The sequence below is a fragment of the Cynocephalus volans genome, chromosome 8 (assembly GCF_027409185.1).
Source record: "Cynocephalus volans isolate mCynVol1 chromosome 8, mCynVol1.pri, whole genome shotgun sequence".
NCBI lineage: Eukaryota > Metazoa > Chordata > Mammalia > Dermoptera > Cynocephalidae > Cynocephalus > Cynocephalus volans.
The window spans coordinates 86,613,239-86,628,149 of record NC_084467.1 but is presented as its reverse complement, the minus strand read 5'-3'; positions in this window follow the sequence as shown (position 1 = coordinate 86,628,149).

Below are 14,911 nucleotides of genomic sequence, written 5' to 3'. Positions count from 1 at the left end.
CTTGGGACATCCTTTTCTCCTAAGCAAGATCAGGATTATGTTTCTTCACATTTATATAATTACTTTCTCATCAGTAAATTTCTGAGAGAGATGCTGTTTCATGCCTATTATATGGATGATTAGCTGGGACTCAGATGTTTAGTGAGTCACACAGCTAGTAAATTGCAGAGTTTGGGCTTGTATTCAGATCTTTCATAGTAAAGTCCATTCTCTTTCTCCTCTACTCTATGCTGAATATCTAGCATTGACTTCTCCACTGCTCCACCCAGAGGGTCTTCTATGAGTCATACATGTAGATTTATTTGTGCCATATATTGCTTGGACCAATGAAGATATTGAGTGACTCCATTCTAATGGGGCTTAAATGGCAGAGAGTATGCCTACTGTCAAACTCACTAATAAATGTGCCTCAGTTTATATACTAATAAGTATTTATACAAATCCATTGTAAAAATCATTTCTGATTTTGAAAATACCAGAAAGCTTTCTATTTGATTATATGGACATTTACTGAACACCTACTAAGTGCTAGAGAAACTAAGATGTGTATATACATATACACACACATATATATAATCAGTATTTCCTATAGAAGTCTTTTTAAAAATAACTGCAGTTGAGAGAAGATATATGAATGGCCAATAAGCACATAAAAAGGTATTCAGCATCATTAGTTGTCAGGAAAATGCAAATTAAAACCACAATGAAGTATACTTCACACTTGCTAGAAATGCCTACCTCCTGGAAATACTGAGGAATTTATGAATCAACACAAATTCTTATATAGCTAACCAATTTAGAAAATGACAGTTTCATTGTAAGTCAAGAATATAACTACCCTTGAGGCAGAATTTCACTACTAAGTTTTTACCAAGAGAAATAAAAATATGCATTCACACAAAGATTTATACAAGAATGCTTTAATGGTTTTATTTATAATAAGCCAAACTAGAAAACATCTCAAGTGTCCATCAACAGTGGTATATTCAGGCAGAGGCCCGAGATCCATGGAGACAACATGCCGTGCAGTGCCAGCACAAAACTGAGAAGGTAGGCCTCGCTGCCTTCTGACTCCATCCCCAGCCCCACCGAGTGCTCGCCGACCAGAGAGGTGCCTCCCCAGAGAAGCCCAAGACCAGAGACAACCATGCACCTGAGCCACCAGTGGGCGACTGAGCAGACACTGAGGCAGCCATGTCATATTGGCAGCCCCAACAGCATCCTAGCCAGACAATAGTGTCAAACCAGTGGAACGTGAAATCCCCTGCCACAATGACAAAATATCAAAGGACAGATACCAGAAACATGAAAAATCAAGAAAGTATACCACCAAAGAGTAATAACTCTCAAGCTTTAGATCTTATAGAAGAAGAAGCCCTTGAAATGTCTGACAAGGAATTTCGAGTGATAATTCTAAGGAAACTAAATGAGATACAAGAAAACTCAGCTAGTCAACACAATGAAACAAGGAAAAGTATACAGGATCTGAAAGAAGAAATGTACAAGGAAATCAACACCCTGAAAAAGAATGCAGCAGAGCTTGCCAAGCTGAAGAATTCAATGAAATAAAAAAACACAACAGAGAGTTTAACCATCAGGCTTGCAGAAGCAGAAGAGAGAACATCTGACCTTGAAGATGGGCTGTTTGAAATAACACAGGCAGACAAAAAAAAAAAAGAAAAAAGAATTAAATACATTGAAGACAATCTAAGAGAGATATCAGACAACCCTAAGTGCTCAAACATCTGAGTGATTGGTATCCCAGAAGGGGAGGAAAAAAGGAGATTGGATTGAAAACATATTCAACAAAATAGTGGCAGACAACTTCCCAGGTATAGGAAAAGACACAGATCTTCACATACAGGAAGTTCAAAGATCCCTAACTGTATTCAACCCAAAAAGGTCTTCTCCAAGACATGTTATAGTGAAATTGGCTAAACTCAAAAACAAAGAGAGAATCTTAAAAGCTGCAAGAGAGAAGCATCAAATCACCGATAAGGGAGCCCCGATAAGACTAACATCAGACTTTTCGTCACAAACCCTAAAAGCCAGAAAGGAATGGGAAGATATATTTAAAATACTAAATGACAGAGATTGCCAGCCAAGAATATTCTACCTGACAAAGCTATCCTTCTGAAATGAAGGGTAAATAGTATATTTCTCAGACAAACAAAAACTGTGGGAGTTCACAACCACATGACCACCCTTATAAGAAATTCTCAAGGGAGTACTGGGTTTGGTACCTGAAAAATAGCTACCACTGCCATAAAAACTCAAGAAAAATCAAAACCCACTAGAAAAATAAAAATGCCAACAATGAAGAGAGAAAAAGAAAGTGTATCTACAACCCAAGGAACCAAAAAATACAGAAGACAAACAGTAAATCAGAAATAAAGGAACAAAAGACACTTAAGACATCCAAACAAAAATCAATAAAAACTAGGAATAAATCAACACTTTTCAATAACAACTCTTCATGTAAAATGATTAAATTACCCAAGCAAAAGACACAGACTGGCTGACTGGATTAAAAAGGAGGACCCAACTATATGCTGTCTTCCAGAGACCCACCTCACCTATAAAGACTCACATAGATGAAGAGTGAAAGGATGGAAAATGATTTACCATGCAAACAGAAATGAAATATGAGCTGGAGTAGCTATTCTTATATCTGATGAAATAGACTTTAAACTAAAAACCATAAAAAGAGATAATGAGGGCCAATACATAATGATAAAAGGATTGATCCATTGAGAAGACATAACAATAATAAATATATACACACCCAATGTTGGAGCAGCCAGATTTATAAAGCAAACTCTATTAGACCTAAAGAAGGAAATAGACACTAATACCATAAGAGCATGGGACCTGAGCACCCCACCATTGATATTGGACAGATCATCTAGGCAAAGAATCATCAAGAAACACAAGATATAAACAATACTCTAGACCAATTGGACTTGGCAGATGTCTACAGAACATTCCATCCAACAACCTCAGAATATTCATTCTTCTCATCAGCAAATGGATCATTCTCCAGAATAGATCACATGTTAGGTCACAAATCAAGTCTCAACAAATTCAAAAAAATTGGAATTATCCCATGTATTTTTTCAGACCAAATGGATTAAAATTAGAAATAAATAACAAATGAAATTCTGGAAACTATACAAACACATGGAAATTAAACAGCATTCTACCCAAAAAACAATACAAAAGATCAATGAATCAAAAAGTTGATTTTTTGAAAGATAAATAAAATTGACAAACCATTAGCATGACTAACTAAAAAAAGAAGAGAGAAGTCCCAAATAACAAAAATTAGAAATGAAAAAGGTGATATTAAAACTGATACATCTGAAATACATGGAATCATTCGAGACTACTATAAACAACTATATGCCAACAAATTTGAAAATCTGGAGGACATGGATAAATTTCTGGACACACACAAACTACCAAAACTGAGCCAAGATGATGTAGAAAGTTTGAGCAGACCAATAACAATGAATGAGATTGAAGCTGTTATAAGAAGGCTCCCAACAAAGAAAAGCCCAGGACCAGATGGATTCACAGCAGAATTTTACCAAATATTCAAAGAGGAATTGACAACAATTCTCTACAATATATTCCAAAAGATTGAAACAGAGGCAATTCTCCCAACCTCATTCTATGAAGCAAACATCAGCCTGATACCAAAACCAGGTAAAGATACAACCAAATAAGAAAACTGCAGGTGAATATCCTTGATGAATATACATGGAAAAATGCTCTATAAAATACTAACTAACAGAATACAGCAACACATATGCAAAATGATACACCACGATCAAGTGGGATTCATCCCAGAGATGCAAGATTGGTTCAACATGTGCAAATCAATAAATGTGATACACCATATCAATAAAATCAAGCACAAGGACCATATGATCATCTCTATAGATGCTGAGAAAGCATTTAGTAAAATTCAACACTCATTCATGATAAAGACTCTCTATAAGTTAGGTATAGATGGAAAGTATCTCAACATAATTAAAGCCATAAATGGTAAACCCACTGCCAATATCATCTTGAATGGGGAAAAGCTGAAAGCTTTTTCTTTAAGAACAGGAACTAGACAAGGATGCCCACTCTCACCACTCCTATTCAACATAGTGTTGGAAGTACTAGCCAGAGCAATCAGAGAAGAGAAGGAAATAAAGGGCATCCAGATTGGAAAAGATGAAGTCAAACTGTTGTAGATGTTTGTAGATGACATGATCCTATACATCAAATGGCCTAAAGCCTCTACAAAAAAACTCTTGGAGTTGATAAATGATTTCAGCAAAGTTGCAGGATACAAAATCAACACACAAAAATCAGTAGCATTTCTATTCTCCAATAGTGAACATGCAGAAAGAGAAATCAAGAAAGCTTGCCCATTTACAATAGCCACCAAAAAAAATAAAATACTTAGGAATTGAGTTAACTAAGGATGTGAAAAATCTCTAAATTGGGAACTACAAACCACTGCTGAGAGAAATTAAAGAGGATACAAGAAGATGGAAAGATATCCCATGCTCATGGATTGGAAGAATCAACATTTCGAAAGTGTCCATACTACCCAAAGTGATATACAAATTCAATGTAGTCCCTATCAAAATTCCAAAGACATTTTTCTCAGAAATGGAAAAAATTATCCAGACATTTGTATGGAATAACAAAAGATCATGCATAGTCAAAAAGTTTCTGAGCAAAAATAAATAAATAAATAAATAAAGCTGGAGGCATAACACTATCTGACTTTGAACTATACTACAAAGCTATAATAACCAAAACAGCATGGTACTGGTATAAAAACAGACACACTGATCAATTAAATAGAATAGAGAATCCAGAAATCAACCCAGACAGCTACAGCCATCTAATCTTTGACAAAGGCACCAAGCCAATACACTGGGGAAGAGACTACCTCTTCTGCAAATAGTGCTGGGATAACTGGATATCCATAGCAGGAGAATGAAACTAGACCCATACCTCTCAACATATACTAAAATCAAGTCAAAATGTGTTAAAGAATTAAATATACACCCTGAAACATTAAAACTTTATAAAGAAAACTTAGGAGAAACAGTTCAGGAAGTAGGACTGGGCACAGACTTCATGAATATGACCCCAAAAGCATGGGCAACCAATGAAAAATAAATAAATGGGATTATATCAAACTAAAAAGCCTTTGCACAGCAAAAGAAACAATTAACAGATTTAAAAGACAACCAACAGAGTGCGAGAAAATATCTGACAAAGGATTAATATCCAGAATATACAAGGAACTAAACAACTTTACAAGAAAAAAACAAGCAACCCAATTAAAAAATGGGCAAAAGAGCTAAGTAGGCATTTCTCTAAGGAAGATATACAAATGGCCAACAGACATATGAAAAAATGCTCAACATCACTCAGAATCCAGGAAATGCAAATTAAAACCACACTGAGATACCATCTAACCCCAGTTAGGATGGCTAAAATCCAAAAGACTCTGAACGATAAATGCTGGCGAGGTTGCGGAGAAAAAGGAACTCTCATACATTGTTGGTGGGACTGCAAAATGGTGCAGCCTCTATGGAAAATGGTATGGAGGTTCCTCAAACAATTGCAGATAGATCTACCATATGACCCAGTTATCCCACTGTTGGGAATATACCCAGAGGAATGGAAATCATCAAGTCAAAGGTATACCTGTTCTCCAGTATTCATTGCAGCACTATTTACAAGCTAAGAACTGGAACCAGCCCAAATGTCCTTCATCAGATGAGTCGATTCGGAAAATGTGGTATATCTACACAATGGAATACTACTCTGCTATAAAAAAGAATAAAATACTGCCATTTGCAACAACATGGATGGACCTGGAGAGAATTATATTAAGTGAAATGAGCCAGGCAGAGAAAGAGAAATATCACATGTTCTCACTTATTTGTGGGAGCTAAAAATAAATAAATAAATACACAAATAAACTGAGGGGGGGGGGGAAGGAAGACACAACAATTACAATTCCTTGAAGTTGATACGACAAATGAACAGATATGAGATTGTTGGGAGGGAGGACAGAGGGAGTAATGGGCCACAATAATCAACCACATGGTATATTGACAAAATAAAATAAAACTTTTTTTAAAAAGTGGTATATTCACACATTGGAATATTAGACAACAATAAAGAAGAATGGAATAATGAAAACTCCCAGTAATGTTAATGAATCTCACAGTCCTTTTGTTGAACTGAAGAAGCCAGACACACACACATAGTGGATGATTCCAGCAGAGCGCATGAAAGTCAGAGCAGACAAAAGTAATATACTTGGATGGAAAACAGAATAGTAGTTGACTAGGGCAGAGTAGGAGTAAAGTTAGTGGTAAGGGGGATGGGGAAACTTTCTGCAATGATATAAATGGCCTATGTATTGACTTGTGTATTGGTTACTTGGATTTATATGTTTGTCAAAACTCATTGAATTGGTCATCTAAAGTTTGTGCATTTCAATCTAAGTTGTATCTCGATTTTTAAAAAGTAATCTTTTGTTAAATCCCTTTGTAAAGAAAACAATCTCTGTAAGAAACTACCACCTTTTTTTTTGAAGGATAATAATAAATTTGATGTTTTCTTATAGTAAGGTATACCAACCAGACAAATATGGGTGAGACATAAAGGTATGGATTTTCAATCTATCCTTTTATGCTTTAAAGTTTAGTTTCAGAATAGATTTCATTCATTCACTTCTATATTCATTCAGACATTTATTTTTACAAGTGAGAAATAACATATTCTCACCTCGAACTTGTCATTTATCCAGCAAATTGATAACAGCATGTATTAAAAACTAATGCTTACATCTTACTGACTCTCAAACAAAACGAAACAAAACAAAACAAAACAAGAAAACTAGTGCAGGCTATAAGTTATGATTCCTAACAATTGCTTCAAGATATTAAACTGTTATTTGTTAACTCTTAGGTGTGATGAATGTGAAAAGGACTGTAGACCTTTGTGTTTAACTGCTGCTTTGTAAATGGATTGTTCTGGACGAGCACACAGTCCCTGAGCACTATATGCAACATGCGGGCTCAATCATCTAGAAAGGAAAAGCGAACTTCCCTTCCTGGGCCCACAGAGGCCTTGCAGGTGACCTTATCCACTCTCTTTGTGGTGAGGGTTGTGCTAGTTTCCAGGAATGTTCGATCTGTGGGCTCTGCACAGAGCCTGCCAAAAGCACTGCAATCGGTTGTGCCAATTGTGTTGGTGCTTTATGGCTCTGTTCATCTTTAATGATCTGTAGCCTCTCTCTCCATGCAAGCTTCTGAATCTTGGCTCCCTCCCAGCTGCTCTATTGATCTGAAATTTGGCCAGCAAGCAAAATCTTTTGTTTGTTTTCAGGATTATTTTTATTATCTGGCTCCAGACAGGGAGCACAGGATGGGGTGGAGACTTCACAGAAATGAGGACATCCACTCCTCTGGTAGGGCTCCTGAGGGCCTAAGACCAGTTCTCTGGTGCTATAAAAGAACACTGTTCAAAGCTATAAAGAGAATTCACATTTGCATTGTATTGATGGCAACAACAGCTTGTCAGACCCCCGTCTGTCAAAGCAGAAGGTATTCCGCAGTTCAGAGTCAGGGCTCTGGGGTACCCCTTTTCAGAGTGATCTACTGCAAAACAGCAGACACAGGTTTATAAAGGCCTAGCTTTACGTGTAAGTAGAGAAATATCTCCCTATATGCTATCATTTAAGGGCTATAACAAAAGTCTTGATTGATTCAAGCTCACTAGAGTTTTAAATTCCTCCAAACCTGAAACTGGCTTACCAAAACTGGGTGCTTTAGACACACTAGTAATTAAAAATGATCAAAGCAATTCCTCAAAAAAGGTCTAATATTTTGGCTACATATAATATATATTTATTGAAGATTTTTTATTCATATAAACATATTTAGAATCTGTGAAAAATCCTCTGGAAAAAACAAAACAGTTTTCTTTAAACCAGCATTTCCCAAATTTCCTGACCATGGGGGCCCCACTTAATAGAGCTTTTGTGAACTATATCTAAGATTGGAATATAAGATTTTCCCATGCAAACATTTCAGAAGAGGTATTGAATGAAATAGTCTTTGTCACAAATAATTAATACCATGTCTTTACTGGGAGCAGGTTTTGATGGAGCAGAATGAATGATTATAGGCGTGTGTGTATGTGTTTCTGCGTATGTGTGGGTGATAGAGAGGGTTTAACTGTCTGAAAAATCCATTAGTCTCTTCCATAGTTGTAGAGTTATGTCCAAGAGGCAGCTGCCAGCTAAGGATTCCATTTTCCACCTTCTATTGTAGCTGAGTATAGTCATGTGATTAATATTTGCCAATAGAATATGAGAGGAATTGATATATACAACTTCTGGCTGAGGCTTCTTTGATGAGAACAAAGCTCTAGGGTATAACAGAGCCCCAATATAGAAGAAATTTAGTCTGTCATCAACATCTAGAGGACAGCTGTTTGATAAACAGAAACAAAAATCTGTACTGGTACCTGAAAGAGAAATAAACCATTGTATCAAGACATATTTTAGGATCTGTTTATTATAGTACTTTGGCTTAATCTCATTACTATTCTATTGAGGGGAGATGGTGAATGACAACATTGGGGAAGACATTTGGAAAAGAATGAGGAGAATCACTTAGAGCATCATATGCCTGAAGGAGTTAAGAAGTAAGTACTTTTAGAGAGGAGAGCCAGGGACTGATGGTCCTACATTTAGTTCTGCTTCTTTCACTCTAAGTGACTAAGAATACCAGCATTACAGGTAGACAAACCTGGTTTCAGTGTTTGGCTCTGCCAGTGTCCAATTTTTTCATCTTTTCACTTTGCCAAATCTTAATTTCCACACAGTGAAAATGGCTAATAATTTTCAGTTTGTACAATTATTTTGAGAATTGAGTGAGAAGATACATACAGTGCTTAGGACAGTCTCTAGCCAGAAACATACATGTAAAGTGATAGTCATTGAGGCTAGTCACAAGTATTTTGTGTCCTCCTTCTGGGTACATGCATTTTATTTCTCCATCTTTGAAATTGGGTGCTGTCATGTGATCTTCTAGGCAAAAGTTTAAAGAGTGAGCACACAATTTTCATGTCCCCTTATTCTTACCTCAGCAATTATAGAAGCATGGAGATGGATCCCCCTTTGACCTAGTCCTGGAGAGAGGACAACTGGAGCAGAGTCCCCTGAAGACCTGCACTAGACATGCAGCATGAATGAAAAATAAACTACTGTGGTTTAAAGTCACTGTAGCTTAATGTAGCCTTTAATGTATAATTAACATATAAAGAATTGGGTGCCAGAATTGGAATCATGCACAGCATAACCCTAAACTTCACTAAAATGCATAGCATGTGCTTATGGTTCAGTTGGCAATAAAGAAACCTATTGCAGGCTGGATAGATGGTGACCTGTGTTATGAAGTCACAAAATATTTGGTAAACCTGTTGCCTGCAATAATTTGGAAGGTAAATGAGTCAGTACCTCAATGAACTTGAAGTTCTAGGAGAAGAGATTGGAAAACAGAATGTCAACGTGTGTTAGAGTTGATATTGGTTGCATTTGACAAGGCATTACAAGAATGAGGTAAGTACAACAAAGCATTGGCTCATTTGCAAGCAGGAATGAAAAGGTTAGAGAGAATCCATACTACGGTATTTTTATAAGGATAGAGAAGGCAAGTGCTTCTCAGCCCCAAGGGTAAAAGTTAAAACTGAGGAAGCTTTTGAGCAACAAAGGGCTATTAAAATGAAGCTTTGTGAGGAGGATCAAATCAAGGATATGGTTCTTGCATGCATTGTTAAAATCCATGAATTAAACTAATCTCAGAGCAAAGACCCAATTACAATAGTGGCAACCAGTAAATCCTTTTAATTGAACAATACTGATGAGGGAAAAGAGATTAAAAGTCGCTATGTGTTTGAAGAGAGTGAGACATATGGTAGGGGATATAGAGAAAGCAAAAAATATATAGAAATAATGAAAATTGTGTTAAAAACAAAGCAATGGGTATGACTATTTGCATATATACCTGACTGTAACAAACAGACAGGGAGCAATTTTTTTTTGAGTAATTCCTACTATCATAACGACTACTAGCATAGATTAAAAGAGAATTCAATTGATGTATGATGACCACTAACTTCCCACCCTCCAAGGAATAATCCTCATCACCTGCTTCAGATGTGCCCAAGAAGCTAAATGGAAAAGAAGACATCCCAGAGGGCAGAACCAGAGACAACAGAGAACACTAAGCATCGCCTAAGCATCCTGGCCTTTAAGCTTGATGTCTTGCTTAAATGGGAAACATACACTGAACTGAGTATTTGGTTGGATTGTGGTAATCAGCAGAACTGCTAATAAATATATTTTTTACTTCATTTGGACACACGATAAGAGAAAATATCTCTGATCTCTTTGATCTGAGGGTGTCCACATGACTTGCTTTGACAAATAAAATGGGAGTGGACATGACTCAGTGTCAATTCCAAGTGGAAACTTAGAGACCTGGCTCATGATTTGACACATTTGTTTTTCTACCTGGCAATAATGGAAACAAAGAGGTGGAACCTCCCTCTACTTCGATCCTTCTGTGCGGATGACTTAGAATATGTACGTGAAAATCAAGAAATACACCATTATAGTTTTAATCCAGTGAAATTCTGAAGTTGTTTGTTACTGCAGCATAGTCTAGTCAATCTTGACTGATAAGAGAAATTTAAGCCAGTTTAATAAAGACAGTTAATGTTATATTAAGTATAGACAGAAGAAAAATGCAAAAACTGATGTGTTAGAGAAGTGTTTTTCTAATCTCAGATTGTGGCTTGCTTATTAGTGGGTCATAAAACCAGTTTGATTGGTTTGGGCCCAGCTTTTTCTAGAAAAGGATAAAAAATGTTGTATAGTAAGATTAACCATGGTCATGCATGTGTGTGTGTGCGTGTGCATGTGTGTAAAAAAGAACAGGAGAGAGGTCAACATAAAATTGTATTTCTTACTGTGATTCACTGTCAGGAAGTTTGAAAGTCACTGGCCTGAAACCTAGTTAATTGGAACACTTGATTGATTGAATTTAGATATGAATGGTTATTCCCAAAGAGTTTTGTGGTCTGGTGATGTCAAAAGGCTCTGTTCTCAAACTTCTCCTGTTTAAATATTTGTTCATAGAGATTAGTGAAGAGCTTACCAAATTTTATTGTGTTCAGATGAAATTAATAAACCAATGTTGGCTATGTATGAAAAGTTATGTTAAGTAGCAGCTACGGAGAATGATATATATTAGCATATATTGTACCAATTTTAAGAAACAGGATAAAGTCAGTGACATTTATGAGCCAGTGAGCTTGATGTTGTAACAAAAAATATTATAAAATTATAAAATAGTATATCTATGAAGACTTAAATGAAGTGACAGCATGAAATTTTGTGATTAAGTTATGCCAGATGAATACATTATTTTTAATAGTATTCCTAGATATTGGTTTAGAGCTAAGTTAAAAACTATGTCAAGATTTGAGAAAATCATTAGACAGAATTTCTTATAATATACATTTAAAAAATGAAGAAAAGAAATTTGGGCTGGGTGATTTACTATTGGGTAGATTCATGATTTCTACAATGACTATCTTTAAAAGGTGTTGTCAATGAATCTGTTAATTTGAAGGGAGATGCTTAAGGATGTGTTAAAGGGCTCTGCTCTCATATCTTCCCAATTCAAATACATGTTCAGTGTATTCAGTGAAGAGTTCTGATTTTTTGATGACTTAAAACTGAAATGGATGTCAAAGTAGGTTAGAAATTCAAAGTGGCCTCATAAGGGTAGAATTATGAGTCAAACCTAAAAACTGCAATTTAATAAGGATAGACATAAACTTAAACATGTAGAGTTTAAAGGTACAAATGAACCTAGAATAGATGAAATTATAGATATACAGATATATCTGAGTTTCAAAGACAATAGCGAATAGTAAGAGAAAGCCCTTATCTAGCACACTCTTTGTGAAAAATACTTTTGTAACTATTTTATTCATATTTCCTCATCACAATAACCCTTGATGTAGGTACCATTTTTATCCCTCATTATTGATGGAAAAACTGAGGCGTGAGAAATTTAAATAACTGCCCGTGGACACAGAGCTGATAAAACATAGAGCATGGATGAAAAGCTAAGTGGTCTGACTCCAGAATCTATTGTATCATGTGTTAGATTCAGCAGTGTGATAAAACTGCTCTGCCACTTGATGTGCTTTTGGGTAAATGAACAAAACAGATGCAAACCAAGGTAGAGGCTGAGCAGTGATTAGCCCTTACTTGAAATACTGTTCTCAGTTATGACCTACACTCTTTAAGAGACAGTAACAAACAAGAGTATGTTTAAAGAAGGATTGGGATTGTATAGAATGTGTAATCCATGGCAATAAACAATAATCAAAAGAACTGACAATGATGAACCTGAAAATGAGAAAACATTAGGACTGTAACTGTCTTATTTGAATCTATGTCATGCAGAAAAGAGATTCATCTCCTTGTATATGAGTGAAAGAGAGAAGAACCTTGACAGAGTTAATGAATAGTGGATTTGGGGCTCAATATAAGTAATGTTTCCTGATAATTATAGTTGACTATGTAATAGTTAATGAATGGGATCCCTTATTGGGTAAACATGTTTTCAAGACCAGAGGTGATTATTAAAGGGTACAAAATAATATATAAAGGGTATTGTAGAATTTCCGTACACATAGTTGAATTCAGACTATGTGTTCTTAACCATTTATAGGTCTGAGAGTCTAAGATTTAGGAATCACACAAAAAAAATAAGCAAAGTAGTCTCATTTCCTTAGTGAGAGACCACCAGGAACATGCCTATATTTGACCCAATTTGGGTTTACTGACCTGCTGTGGCATTATTGACTCATGCGGCACCTCAATAAAAAGATCTTAGAAATTACTTTTTTTAGAATTTGTCTGGGGGTAGGCGATTTGGGGAAGGTTTTAAGGAAGTGGAGCTTAGTTCTGGATCAGATGCTGAGAGGAAACAGAGGTAATTGTATGATTAGGTATCTTTATTTTTGTGTTGAAGGTGAGAAGAATGGAGAGAGGCTAAAGTTTCAATTGGTAGTGACGCAGCCACTCATATTGGCCTAGACAGAAGGATATTTGGTCTATTCATGTGGTAGGGATGATATTTTTGTTTTGTCTGTGTTCGTAAATGATTGTGCAGTGTCTTGTTTTTGTCTTGATTTATCATAATCATAGAATGGTCTGATGTTGGCATGTGGAATACACTATAAAACAAATGTTCTTCACAGGGCCTGGTTTCCCAAAGCCTTGCAGTTTCAAATATTGACCTTGCAAAGGACAGGAAATTTTCCTCAGGCTATAAAGTCTCTGGTGTAAGATAAAGAATTCTAACACAGCAAGGTTGCTGGCTCAAAGACAGACTATGTAAAGATACTGGGAAATTGCTGTAAGAAGGAATGTTTGCTAAGATCAAGCTTTTGGTGGTGGACCACTTAATTGCCTTAATGGAATGTCATCTGACTTGTCTTTACTGAATGTTACCAGCTTTATTGTTAAACTTGTTAAAACTTTAACCCCACCTATGTCTCTTACTGTAACTTCCTGGGCTAAAGAATAAATGCAGGAAGAGAACCCCAATTTGGGGTTAATTTCCCAAAGAAGGAATGCCTCTCGCTTGAGGGTTCATGGGGAGATTACCCACTTTGGGGCTTCTCACTGCTCAGAAGATATGGGCTTTGAGCAATCCTTTGCAGCTCTGTCATCCAGGGGAAGTGGGGTGACAAATCTGTGGGAGGCAAAGCAACATTGGCATTCTGTAAAATTGTAGTTCAACAGGAGAACAGAAGCTTAGCTGTGAGTCAGGGTGTTTCTTCCTCAACTCCCCACACTGCCTGTGGCAGCATCTCTTTCGTAGCTCCAACTCCTGCTTCACAGGTCAGGCTTGGTTCTAACTCCTGGAGGATAACACAGTCTCCATTAACATTGCCAAGATGAGGGGCTAAGCTTTATTTACCTGTGTATCCCAACAACAGAGCCTTATATCTTAAAGAGTAGGCATTACTATTATTATTATATGTTACATATGATAATATTACAGTGTATATACATTATATAAAACATTATAAAATTATATATATATATTATTGTATTAACATGTCAAAGTTATCTAAAGTCAATGTTTGCCTTTTGTTAGCTTCCTTGATTGAATTAAGTGGAGTGCTATCCATTCAGGTGGAACCATCACATATTTGACAGACTGAAAAATTTCTTATTGGTCAAAGAATTTCTGAGAACTTCAGACATTAAATAGCCTGTAACTATAAGACTTTTGATGTCAAGTTCAGATTTCTTCACAGACACACTTGAAAAGCATGAATGAAAAAAGCATAGAGAGTGTTGGACAATTTAATGTGAAATTGTAGTGGCCCATTGGCATGTGCAAATCCAGGCTTTTAACTTTGTCCACTCCCTTTAGTGAAGAATTCTCTTAGATGAACTTTTCACATTGGTAGTTTGCTGTGTTCCTTTTTATACGAATCAGTGTTTCCATACAGGGTGAGAGCTGTGAGTGAGTTTTCTCACACTATGTTCAAAACCCTTTGCTCATGTTTCGAAGCCCTTTTTTGTTTGTTTTTTAAATACTGTTCACTTACTCTTTGGAAATCTAGGAAAAAAATACAAAAAAGGGCAGGCATTTTCAAAACCCTCACACAGGTGAGTAGTCAGAAGCATTAATAACGATGTCTTCATAACTGACATTTGAAAGTCCTCTAGATTGATTAAGGATTCATCTGCTCTCTGTATAGTTTTAGTTAGCTCCCA